This window comes from Elaeis guineensis, chromosome 5 (genome assembly GCF_000442705.2).
Source record: "Elaeis guineensis isolate ETL-2024a chromosome 5, EG11, whole genome shotgun sequence".
Classification (NCBI taxonomy): domain Eukaryota; kingdom Viridiplantae; phylum Streptophyta; class Magnoliopsida; order Arecales; family Arecaceae; genus Elaeis; species Elaeis guineensis.
This window is the reverse complement of record NC_025997.2, coordinates 127740639-127754524: the sequence shown is the minus strand read 5'-3', so window position 1 is coordinate 127754524 and position 13886 is coordinate 127740639.

Genomic DNA, 13886 nt, shown 5'->3' with positions numbered 1-13886 from the left:
TGATATCGCAGAGGATCCGCAATGTTTAAACATATGCAAGTTTTAGTGTCGCAATATATGGCAATTGAATATTTTACGTACATAACAACGTGAATAATGATCCGATAGGACCACTAGCGGGCAGCTCTTGCAATGTTTGAACTTTGACAAACCGGTCCACTGGATTACACAAGCTCCATGTGGTTGGAAGCGACAAGCTGTTGGCGTGCTCATACGATTCACGTTTGGCTTGTTTTTGAAGAAACAGCATGAGTCACATTTTGGATTTCAGTTTCCTGTCTAAGTTCCTAGCTTGTTATCAATTTTTTTTACAGTAGGAATTTATCTTTGTATTAGTAATTTCATATAATTAGTTACTCTTTCCATATGAAACTTGTCTCAAAAGCAAATTAATTACAGCATAGGCTCATAATTTACACAATCTCCTTCTATTAATATAATAAGTTAAACAAGCATGTATTTCATTCTCTCACAAAACCCTCGTTCTGAATAGCTAATAAGTGAAGCAGCAAAAAAGTTACATATCAATATACACCTATATAAAAACAAGTTAGATCTTACAATACAACCATACATCATATACCAAGATGCAAAAGATGTACAATGTTATACACCCATTTTTTCCCTTAATGTTACAATAGATAGGGATAATAATGAGATAAGAAAGAAAAAGAGAAAATAAAATAAAAGCATAGAATATATATATGATTTGATCTATTGTTCTACATTCATGAGCAAAGATGATGCAAAAGTTTCACTATAGAAAATTAGAGACTATAACGGATAAAATTTTGTTAAGGCTACGTGCCCAGAGTACGGAGCCTTCTCCTCTCACCGAGGTCACGTGAGGTATTGTCCGCTTCGGGACGGGACGGGCCCCACATGGAGGATCCCTGAGAACCCCGTCCCTCACGGTTTTGCCCCGCAAAAGGCACCTCACATGGGCAAGAGGGAGCTCGCACTCTTAAGCAGTAGACACTCTCGACTGTGGTCGATATGGGACTTTCGAGGCTCGGCCTCCCGATGCCCGACCCACAACATAGCCCCCCCATTCGAGAGGGTCATATGCGTGGGTGCGGGGACAGGTTCCCCTACCTGGCGTGCCAAAATCTGTTGCGGCCAATCTCCCCATCGTCCGATCGTCGATGTCGTGCACCTGCAAGAAAAATCCTCACAGACCGGAGATGCCTCTGGCGGGAACCCTCCGACGGTCAAGTCAGAGAGGAGACTAGGCAACAGTGAAAAATCAGGGGCTCAGCGGGAGAGAGAGAGAGTTCAAGAGCTCAGGGGTGCTTCAGAGAGCTTGAGAAAGCTTGCTCAAAACTTATCAAGACCGTTGCCTTACCCCATTTTATAGTAGAATGCAGTATGGTCCCGTCATTAATGGTGCAGACAACTGGAGAGTTGTCAAATTGCCGGAGGCTGTCAAATTGCCATGGGTTGTCAAATCGTCATGGGCTGTCAAGCCACTGGAGATAATCCATGTCCTTGGCAGGACAATGCCCCAGGACGGCCATACTGCATGTCCTTGACAGGACAACAGCCCATAGCGATTGTACGGCGTTTGGGCGGGCTGGCCGAATATATGTCGGTATTCGGCTGCCGGGACATCGGGTGGTGACTCGAGGACACCGTCGGTTGATCTAGTGCCTTGTGGAAGTCGGACGTCGGCTGCCACCCCCGACAGTGAGTCGGTGATATGGGTTCAGTCGCTCGACCGATCGGAAATAGTATGGGTCTGTTCGGCCGGCATACCTTCGGTCGGATATTGTCGGTAGCCATTGTCGGCAGTCATTGTCGGAGTCATTGTCGGAGTCGTCCGTCAGTCCGGTAGGTAGAGTCGGGCGTCGGTCGGACCGATCCGAGGGTAAGTCGGCGTACAGGGGTCAGTCGGTATATCCCAACAGTTGCTCCCCCACTCCTGAGTCGGATGTCGTGTTGGCCCGTGCTTTCTCGTGGGCGACGGCTTCGGGCGAAAGGAGTGGTTTTCCATCGTCGATCCACGGGTGGAAGAATCAATTTTTCTTTGCTTCCCCTTCGCTACCTTGGGGGTTCCCTTCTCGCTGGGGCAACCCTCGGACTTAGCTGAACGAAAACGGTCGGGTGGAGGCTGGAGACCGAGAGGATTTTCACCGACTGAAGGATGTGTCGGTATCGAAGCAGAGGGAGCTCGTCACCGAGCAAGCTCTGTATGACGCCGGCCTGAGTTCGGTTCTCCGTTTAAGTACAGTTCAGTCTGTCGGTCATTTTTTATCTTTTTCATCCGTCTTTGGACTTGTGCTGATCTTTTGTTGAAATTACAGGTATGCCGCCGAAAGTGAGGCTGACAGACACCGACATTCGATAACATGCGGCGCGGAAGAGACCGGTGCCCGGGGTCGGACCTTCGCGGCCTCCCAAGAGGCCTCAGATATCATCCCCGACCGACATTGCGACGGTGGTAGCGCAGCCCAACACCGAACGTGCGTCGGGCTTTGAGCCGGTCATCGCCCTGTCGGCGCCGGCGGTGCCACCCGAGGCACTGTCCGAGGAAGGGGTGGCTGAGGGGGCAGCCGAAAGAGCGTCGGCTCCCCCACCCACGGAAGAGGTTCGAGCCGAAGCACGTGAGCCCGAATGACCTGCGGTGGCCCCCATCGCCCCCTTGGGAGGGACCCAGTCGAGCTCGAGCTTCCCGTCTCTATCCGACCTCCGGGCCTGGGCGACCGACCGGGGGAAGGCACCGATGACGCCGACGGACGACACAAGGTCGGCGGGCCGCATCACGTCATCCAACGTTCAGGTTCCTAAGGGAGCGTCGGCCCTGGCCAATCACAATTTGGCTAGGAGGTTGTGCCAGGCGACCATTCTCCCGGCCGATCGGGAGCTCTTAAAGGGTCGACCGGTGTTCGACATGCTTTCTGCTTTTTATCCGACCATGATCCAGGTGAGCTCTCCTTCTTTTCTTTTTCCTTTCATTGTTATTTCTATCGTTTCATTTTTGTGACGACCAGCCTTCTATTTGCAGTTGATCTACAGCATGTCCGAACTGAAGGTCGGGTACCGAAGGTTCGACGACGTCCGAGCGGCCTGGAAGAATCGGGCCGAAACAACCGAAGCGGAGAAGGCGACGCTGGTGGATCAGCTGAAGTTGTCGGTCGACCGTGAGGCTAGGCTCAAGGAGGAGATCTCCCGACTCACCAACGGCCTAGCCACCTCGGAGATCGAACTTCAGTCGGCTCGCGAGCAGATCCAGTGCAAGACCCGCTCCGTTCACCGACTGCGGCATGAGCGAGACGGCTGCGTCAGGGAGCTCGAGGCCGAGCGCGAATAGCTTCGCGTTAGCCTGGAGAACCTGGCTAAGGCCGAGGAGAACTTGTCCTCCGCCTAAGCCGATGCCGACATAGCGAAGGTGGAGGCGGAGTTGGCCAAGGAGGCGCTGAGCCGGGCGATGGAGGACTTTCGTAGCTCAGATGAGTATCGGGAGGAGCTTCTCGAGAGCGGGTTCGCCTCCTATCGGGTGGGGTACGAAGATGCTCGGGATGCGATTCAGAGTCTGCACCCGGAGCTCGACCTGAGCGGCATCGTCCCTCCATGGTCGAAGGACCAAGCCGCAGAGGAGGAGGCCGACCCACTGCCGACGGAATGAGTTGCCGAAGGTGAGGCGGCTCCAACTTTCGGTCCCTCTCCGATCCGAGCGGGCATGCCGGTTGCTCCCGAACTCTACCCAGTGCAAGAAGCCGACTCCGACGAATAGTCGGAGTATCTACTCTGTTATCTTTGTATTCCCCTCTTTTTTTTTCTGTTTAGTCTTTGATATTTGTAATCGGGCTTCGTCTCAATTTTGTAATCGGGCTTCGGTCTAATTTTGTAAGTCATTTCAACTTAACAAAATTAAAGACTTTTCACATTTTTCCCGCGTGTGGTTCAATGTGTTTGATTTGTCGAGCCATCCCTGAGAGTATAGGTCGCAGCTCCGACATACCTCGTTAGGACGTTTAGTAGGATCTAGCGTAGCCGATCAAAGTAGTCAGTAGCATGCGCCGTGCCAAGGGCAGCGCAAGCCCCGATCGCAGGCCGGCATCCCGACCGTCATACATATAGCATAGGATCCGATGGTCGAGAGCCGTACCGATTGAAGGTCGAGTGTCCGCCGTCAGAACCTTGATCGGGCGTGTACGTCAGGCCGAGTATCAGCCAATCACCGAACGTAGCTCGTCGACACGATCATTCCATAGAGTCCGATAGTCCAGTGGTGTCCGACGTATTCGGATAGGATAACGATGACAAGTCGAATATCCATTATCCGGTCCTCGATTGGGCATACACGTCAGGACGTATGATAAATGGTGGCAAGCCAAATATCCTTCGATCGATCGTGATCAAGTCGGTATGTCGTAAGTCGAATATCCATTGCCCGGATATTGGCCGGGCGGATATGTCGCGGTGCATGATAAACGGTGGTAAGCCGAATACCCTTCGACCGATCGTAACCAAGTCGGCATATCGTAAGTCAAATACCCGTCGCCCAGACCTTGGTCGGGCGGGTACGTCATGGTTGTCTTGGCATTTTGCCCTTCTTAGTCGAAGCTAAGTCGGCAAGTTAGCCAACTGCGTTGCTCGAGAGTCGACTGTGGAAGGAGCGCGGCTTCAACTTAGAGAGGTTTCATCGCTAGCGCTGGCCTTCTGTTAGTGTAGACAGAACGGTTCTCGTAAGAATCATGGGTCGTCGGCGATCGAGTCGTAGATTCGGCAATTGAGGTGTAGATTCGATGATCGAGTCGTAGACTCGGTGTAGAGTCGACGATCGAGTCGTAGATTCAGCGATCGAGTGGTAGACTCGACGTAGAGTCGGCAATCAAGTCGTAGATTCGATGATCGAGTCGCAGACTCGACGTAGAGTCGGCGATCGAATCATAGATTCAGCAATTCCCAACGAGATGTCGGGCCTAAGTCGGGACGTCGAGGCTCGTACTTCTGATGAGGGCCGACCCTCGACGGAGAGCCAAACTTTGTAGACTCTGGAATTTTGAAATTGTACTGTATTCAGAATTCATTGATAATGCAATTTCAAGTTGTCAGCATTCCAAGTCCGGAGAATGGCCATCCCTTCCAGGATTTCAAGTCGGTAGGCGCCCGGCCTGCAGGTGTCTGCAATCTTGTAGGATCCATCCCAGTTTGGGGATAGTTTTTCTTGATCCTGAGACTTCGAGACTTCCGCCTTCCTTAAAATCAGGTCTCCGGATCTGAAAGACTTTGGCCTAACTTTAGCGTTGTAGTATTGGGCCACTCTTTGTCGGTAGGAAGCCATGCGGAGTTGAGCCTCGCGTCGGAGCTCGGGTAGGAGGTCCAAGTCGGCTCTTCGACACTCAGAGTTGTCCGGTTCACAGTATTGCTCAACTCTAGTCGATGGTAGCCCGATCTCTAGTGGGATCATTGCCTCCGTCCCATAGGCCAAGTTGAAAGGAGATTCTCCGGTCGGGATCCGGGGTGTCGTTCGGTATGCCCATAGGACCGAGTGTAACTCTTCGACCCAGAGGCCTCTGGCTTCATTTAGTCGAGTCTTTAACCCATGCAGGATGGTTCGGTTGGTTACTTCGACTTTCCCGTTGGACTGTGGATGGCCGACCGAGGTCAGCCAATGGTGTGTGGTAGTCTGAACTTAGAGATGATGAATTTCTGGACAAAGTCTTCCATCTTGCGCTCGATAATTTACGCCAAGGGTTCGACCTCCACCCACTTGGTGAAGTATCGATTGCGATGACTATAAACTTTCTTTGATCAGATGCCGGAGGGAAAGGGCCGAGTATGTCGATCCCCCATTGAGCGAAGGGCCATGGGGCGACAATGGAAGTCAGTTGGTTGGTGGGCCGGTGTTGTAAATTGGCATACTTCTGACACAGCTCACACCTCCGAACCAAGTCAACCGCATCTTTCTTCATGGTGGGCCAGTAGTAACCTTGCCGTAGGACTTTGTAGGCCAAGGATTTGCCCCTCAGGTGACTCCCGCAGATCCCTTCATGCACCTCTCTGAGTGCGTAGTCCGCATCCGTCGGTCCCAGGCACCGTAGCAAAGGAAGGGAGAATGACCTTTTGTAGAGTCGCCCATCCATCATTATATACTGGAAGGCTGCCCACCGGAGTTGCTTGGCTTTCGCGGGATCTTCAGGGCTGATTCCGTCAGTCAGGTACTGAACGATCGGATCCATCCAGCTTGGTTCGGTCATTAGTTGGAGTACCTCCTCAGCCCTGTCGATGCTCGGTTGCTCGAGACTCTCTACAAAAGTTCGGCCCAAGGTGCAGTAGGCAGACGCCGCAAGCCTGGAGAGTGCATCGGCTTGAGCATTCTCCGTCCTGAGAATGTGGGAGATCTCGAAATACTTAAGGTGTGCCACGAGATCTCTCACCTTCTGGAGATATTTCACCATGGTCGGGTCCCGCACTTTGAATTCGCCTTTGACTTGCCCCACAATCAGCTGGGAGTCGGAGAAGACTCTGAGGCTGTCGATCCCGAGCTCCTTCACCACTCTCAAGCTAGCAAAAAGCACTTCATACTCGGCTTGATTATTGGAAGCTTTGAAGTTGAATCGGAGGGCGTACTCAGTAACCACTCCCTCCGAGTTGGTGAGCAGGAATCCGGCCCCGCTCCCCTGGGCATTGGAAGCTCCATCTATGTGTAACACCCAGGTTGACTCGGGGTCATACTCAGAGGTCGCAGCTTCTTTGGAGCTCCCACCTTTCGATATTTGGTCGGTTGTTGGGCATTCCGCAATAAAGTCGCCAAGACTTGAGCTTTCAAAGCAGGTCGTGGTTGGTATTGGATGTCAAACTCGCTCAGCCTCACCGTCCTTTTCGTCAGTCGTCCTGATGTGTCGGGGCGATGGAGGATCACTCTCAGGGGCTGGTCGGTAAGGACCACAATGGCGTGTGCTTGAAAATATGGATGGAGTCATTGCACGGATGTGACCAAGGTAAATATCATCTTCTCCGCCCTTGAGTACTGAGTTTCAGCCCTGTGGAGCACTTTGTTGATATAATATACGGGCTGATGAGTTCGATTCTCATTCTCCCAGACGAGTACCGAACTAACAACCTCTGGGGCGGTGGCCAAATAAAGGTATAATATTTCTCCGACCTCTGGCTTTACAAGCAGGGATGGAGAAGCTAGGTACTTCTTCAAATATTCAAAGGCTTGCCAGCACTCATTCAGCCAAAAGAAGTCCTTCGTCTGCCTCAGGGTTTTGAAGAACGAGAGGCATCTCTCAGTCGATCGAGAGATGAATCGGCTAAGCGCGATGATCTTTCCATTGAGCTGCTGCACCTCTTTTTTAGTGTTCGGGTGCCGCATGTCGATGATCGCCTTTATCTTCTCGGAGTTGGCCTCGATTCCGCGCTGGAAAATGAGGAACCCGAGGAACTTTCCTGAAGCTACCCCGAAGGCGCACTTAGTCAGATTTAGCTTCATTCGATGTCGCCGAAGAGTGCGAAAGGTTTATTCCAAGTCTTGGACATGATCTGAAGCCTGCACGCTCTTCACCAGCATGTCGTCCACGTACACCTTCATGTTGCGCTCGATTTGATCTTTGAAGACCTTATTGACGAGGTGTTGGTAGGTGGCTCCGGCATTCTTCAGATCGAAGGGCATCACTCTGTAGCAATAAAGGCCCTTGACGATCACGAAGGCCGTATGCTCTTCATCCTCGGGTGCCATCCGGATTTGGTTATATCTTGCGAAGGCATCCATGAAGCTGAGCAGTCGATGATCGGACGTCGCATCCACCAGTTGGTCGATCTTCGGTAGTGGAAAGCTGTCCTTCGGGCAGGCTCGATTTAAGTCGGTGTAGTCGATACAGATCCTTCACTTTCCGTTGGCTTTCTTCACCATGACGATATTTACGAGCCAGTCGAGATATGTGGTTTCTCTGATGAAGCCCGCCTTGAGTAACTTGTCCACTTCCTCGTCGATGGCCTTCTGTCTTTCGAAGGCGAAAGTCCGTTTCTTCTGTCTCACCGGCTTCACGCCAGAGGCGATGTTGAGTCGGTGAGTCATTATTTCTGGGGGTATGCCGGTAATATCCGCTACCGACCAAGTGAATATGTCGGTGTTAGCTTTCAACAGCTTTATCAACTACTGTCGCTCCGGGTCGGACAGCTACGACCCGACCCGGATGACCTGTTCAGGATTCTTTGTTATCGAGATGAAAATCAGCTGTTCAGCCGGTTCACCCCGCTCCTCCTCTTCCCGTTGGTCCAGCTTGTCGACCGTTAGGGAGTCCTTCGATTCATTGCTTTGAGTAGAGATTTGGAAGCATCGTCGGGCAAGCTGTTGATCCCACGCATTTCTCCGGCTCCATTTTTAGTTGGAAACCGGACCAGCAAGTGGTATGTCGAGACTATCGCCCTAAGGGTATTTAGTCCGGATCTTCCAAGTATGACGTTGTAGGCTAAAGGTACTTAGACGATCGTGAATGTCATGTGGATGGTGCTTTGTCATGGTTCGGTCCCAGCTGTCACGGAAAGAGTAATTTCTCCTTCCACCGCGATGGCTTCCCCGACGAAACCCACTAGGGGCGTGAGACTCTTCTGAGTCGGTCGGTCGACAGTCGCATTCGAGAGAAGACCGAGTAAAACAAAATATTAGTCGAGCTTCCATTATCAATAAGAATCATTTTTACATCATAGTTCGCTATTATCGTCGAGACAACAACAGTGTCATCATGGGGAGTTTGGATTCCACGAGCATCCTCATCTGTAAAGATGATTACATTATCCTGGCGTGGCCTCTTCGTCGACTCTCCTTCAGCAGTCGTTCCTCGGTCCAGTCGTCTGGAGATCATGTTGATGACTCCAGCAGTAGGCTGGTTATTCACTGCCTCTTCAGTTGGTTGGGGTCGTTGGTCGGGAAGGGGCCGAGCCGGTGGATCCCTTCGATACTTTTCGAGATACCCTCATCGTATGAGGGCCTCTATTTCATCTTTGAGTTGGATGCATTGCTCGGTGGTGTGATCGTGGCCCCAATGGAACCGACAGTACCTTCTCCGATCGAGGCCTTTTGCCTTCAGAGGCGGAGGCCGTCGTAGATATTCCACTTCTTCGATCTCCATCAGGATCTGCACATGAGGAGCAGAGAGAGGAGTGTAGGAGTCGTACCTGTGATGTGTCGGTCTCAGATTCCACCGTCGAGGCGATCTCGGACTTCGTCATCGAGGCGAGACCCGTTTATCAGTGAGGGGCCTGCTGGGTTCAGCAGGAACCCGATTCTTCTTCCGCTTCTCCTTCTGGCCCGCACCCTCGGTCAGGCACCGGTCGGAAGCCCCTACCTACGTGCCCAGAGTACGGATCCTTCCCCTCTCATCGAGGTCACGTGAGGTATTGTCCGCTTCGGGATGGGGCGGGCCCCACATGGAGGATCTCTGAGAACCCCACCCCTCACGGTTTTGCCCCACAAAAGGTGCCTCACGTGGGCAAGAGAAAGCTTGCACTCTTAAGCAGTAGACACTCTCGACTGTGGTCGATATGGGACTTTCGAGGCTCGGCCTTCCGATGCCCGACCCACAACATAGCCCCCCCCAGTCGAGAGGATCATATGCGTGGGTGCGGGGATGGGTTCCCCTACCTGGCGCGCCAATGTTGAGGCTACGTGCCCAGAGTACGGAGCCTTCCCCTCTCACCGAGGTCACGTGAGGTATTGTCCGCTTCGGGATGGGGCGGGCTCCACATGGAGGATCCTTGAAAATCCCGCCTCTCACGGTTTTGCCCCGCAAAAGGCGCCTCACGTGGGCAAGAGGGAGCTCGCACTCTTAAGCAGTAGACACTCTCAACTGTGGTCGATATAGGACTTTTGAGACTCGACTTCCCGATGCCCGACCCATAACAAATTTCGTTACAAACTCTAGCTTCCAATATATCTTATCTCTAGAATACTTAATCGCTCTACTCTTTTAGGATTATAAGCGCCATTCTCAATATTACAATTGGTTCTTGTGCTCATAGACTAGTATTATGATAAGGTAGGGTACCATCTTGTACCATACCATTGCATGCTGACATAAGGGACCAACAAGAGAGGGGGATAGGGAGAAGGAGAGAGAAAAGGGGACAAAGAGAGGGAGAGAGAAAAGGAAGGAGAGGAAGAGAGAGACAACGGATATTGAGGGAGAGGGAGAGGGTGATGGAGAGGAAGAGAGGTGGAGAGAGTGGGAAAGAGGGCTTTAGAATAGAGGCGGAGCCACTATGGCATTTCGAAGTAGGGACTTTATTTTTTTTTTTATGAAAATATTTAAATGAAGCCAGCATCTATCGATTTCACTTTTTTACTCTCAATTTTATTTTAAAAAAATTAAAAAAAAATGAAGCTAACAATCACTGGCGACTTTATTTAAAAATTTCAAAAAAAGGATGGAGCCTTTTTGTTGAAAGGAAATAGGGCCTCCACCCCTATTCCGAAGTTGCAGAGGAGCGAGTGCTCTGATACGCCCTCTTTTCTGCTCTCCCCCCGTCCTCTTCTTCTCTCTCCCTTCCTTTCCATCTCCCTCTCCCACTCCATCTACATCCCTCTCTTTCCCTCTCCCTCCCCCCTCTCTCTCTCTCTCTTATTTTCTCTGTTTAAAAGCCGAGGAAAAGAATGAAAGCCTTCTCTTGTTCTCTCCATGTCACGCCTCCGACCCGAGATTATGAATCGAGGATCGCGGCAACCGCCGCATACTCATGAAGAACTCTCTCCATAAGCATGTAAGGCATCTCATCACGATATCAATGCATCACAGCGGAATAAATTCAAATAATTATTATTTAACTTTAATTCAAGTAATTAAATCAAATGTCTTACATCCAATAAAATTTTTGCTAAAAAAAAAATAAAAACAATAGATCTAAGTTCAATTGAAGTTGACAATGCTAATCTCGCTTCTAAAAGCTCTGTCCCAATATTTCGTCCCACGTTCGAAATTAATTATCTGAATCTGAAAAATAGAAAGAAAGGTAATGAGCTAGACAGCCCAGTAAGTAACAAATATCTCAACTAGATATTTCAGATATTATATAATTTTTAAGAATACTGCAAATAAACATAAAAATATATTTCATGCTGATTTAATACAAATCCAATATTTTTAAATATTCACATATAATATAATCATAAATTCAATTCGATTCAAAACACTCGTAACTCAACAGCCTCGACTATGACCAACGTTTAACCCCCATTGGTGGGGTCCACAGAATACCAGCGCACAACCCCCACTGGCAGGGTCCACAATACCAGCGCACAACCCCCACTGACAGGGTCCACAAACACCAGCGCACAACCCCCACTGGCAGGGTCCACAAATACCAGCGCACAACCCCCACTGGCAGGGTCCACTGAGTACCAACGTATAATCTCCATTGACGGAGCCCACTGAAATATAGTTAGGCTGAGAGCATAAATCCGATCTACTTTGTACCATAATATATATCATAATCTTTCACTAAACATGTGCATAAATCGATATACCATAACATTTCAAAAGCACTTTTCTTTCAAAACATAATTTCATAAATCATGCATAATTTCAGAGAATAATTATTTATTTTCAGAATAAATATGGAATATCTCGAGAAGATGATTCATTACTTACCTTTCACGGAGCACTGAACGAATAGATCGACTAACTTCTAGGAGATTCTTCCGTGCCTATTATCCAAAATTATATTTTTACATTAATTTAATTCAAAATTAAATCTAACAAATCCCAAAATTAAAATCTCGCTTAAAATCAGACTCGTCTCTAAACTCGATCAGAATCATCAGATGAAGCCTTCCCCTATGCTAATCCTAGAAGGATAATTTTAGAGAGAGAAATCCATCAAGAGAGAGAAACAAGCTAGAGAGAGAAAATTCTAGAGAGAGAAAGTAGAGAGAGAAAGTTCAATTTCAGAGAGAGAAAGTCAGGGTTCAGACTGAGAGAAGAGAGAGAAGAGAGAGAAACTCTCTCTCTCATCAATTTCAATTTTTTTATTTTATTTATTTATTTATTTATTTATTTATTTGTTCATACATATATATATAAATATATATATATATATTATTATTATTATTATTATTATTTTCTTTTCTTTTCTTTTTCTCTTTTTTTCTTCTTTTTCTTTTTTTTTTTCTTTTTCTTCTTTTTTTCTTTTTCTTCTTTTTCTTCTTTTTCTTTTTCTTCTTTTTTTTCTTTCCTTTTCTTTTTCTCTTTTTCCTTCTTTCTCTTTTCTTTTTCTTCTTTTTCTTTTTCTTCTTTTTTTTTCTTGGTTCTTCCCGTGCCGGAACAGGGGACGGTGTCTCCTCCTTGGCCGGGCCGTTCAGGCCACGACCGCCACGGCGGAGGCCGGCGGCCGACGGGGGCCACTCCCCCGGTCACGGAAGAGCGTGGCCGGCGGTCAATTTTGATCGCCGGCGTCGGAAAAGTTCACGGAAAGGAGACCAAAACAGAGGTCCCTTTCTCGATCGAAAATCGGCGACTTTCGTCGCCGGCAGCCGCGCACAAATGCACGGGGAGGAAGGAGAAGAAAGAGGGGAAGAAGAGGGAAACTTACCTCAGCCTCCGAAGACCTCGTCGGCGGCAATCACGACGAGAAATCAAACGGTGTCCGCGGCCTTCGATCGAGAAAAACAGAGAGAAAGAGAGAGGGAGGAGGCCAATGATCGGTCTCAAGGGGGAGGGGGTCTTCTTATAGAGGACCCTAGGACTCCGAGGGGTCCTAGGAGTCCCGATTTTCTTGGGTTTCGCCGGAGAAGAAGACTCCTACCGGGAGTCTTCTTCCCGGTTTTGCATACTCTGTTTTTTTTTTTTTTTGTTTTGGGCTTTTGTGGGCTGAATTGGTTTGGGCTATAACATTCTTCACCCCTAAAAAGAAATTTCGTCATCGAAATTTTTCATACCTATCACCATTGTATTGGAAGCCTATAGATTCTGTTGAGAAAGCGCATAAACTCTTCCCTGGTTTTTAGAAATCTGTCCACCACCCTTATGTTGTCCTTCATGAGTTCTTTGGCCAACTTGATTTTCAGTATTTAGCGGGCAGCTAGCAATTTTATGATCTATCTGACCACATTTGAAACAAGTACCGGTATTCCAATAGCAATCCTTGTCTGCATGATTTTTGCCACATCTGGAGCACAGCTCACCATCAATCTGTTGAGTCTTATTGTCTACTGCTCCCTTAGCTGATCTTTTGATATTTTTATTATTATGATGCTCATACTTTAACGTCCCAATATTCCTAATGTTTACCCACCTACACTCATACTATATCAAATTCTATGTGTCATAATTTATCCACTTATGCTCTGATACCATATTAATTATCACGCCCCCGACCCGAGATTATGAATCGAGAGTCGCGGCAACCGCCGCATACTCATGAAGAACTCTCTCCATAAGCATGCAAGGCATCTCATCACGATATCAATGCATCACAGCGGAATAAATTCAAATAATTATTATTCAACTTTAATTCAAGTAATTAAATCAAATGTCTTACATCCAATAAAATTTTTGCTAAAAAAAAAATAAAAATAATAGATCTAAGTTCAATTGAAGTTGACAATGCTAATCTCGCTTCTAAAAGCTCTGTCCCAATATTTCGTCCCACGCTCGAAATTAATTATCTGAATCTGAAAAATAGAAAGAAATGTAATGAGCTAGACAGCCCAGTAAGTAACAAATATCTCAACTAGATATTTCAGATATTATATAATTTTTAAGAATAATGCTGTAAATAAACATAAAAATATATTTCATGCTGATTTAATGCAAATCCAATATTTTTAAATATTCACATATAATATAATCATAAATTTAATTCGATTCAAAACACTCGTAACTCAACAGCCTCGACTATGACCAACGTTTAACCTCCATTGGCGGGGTCCACAGAATACCAGC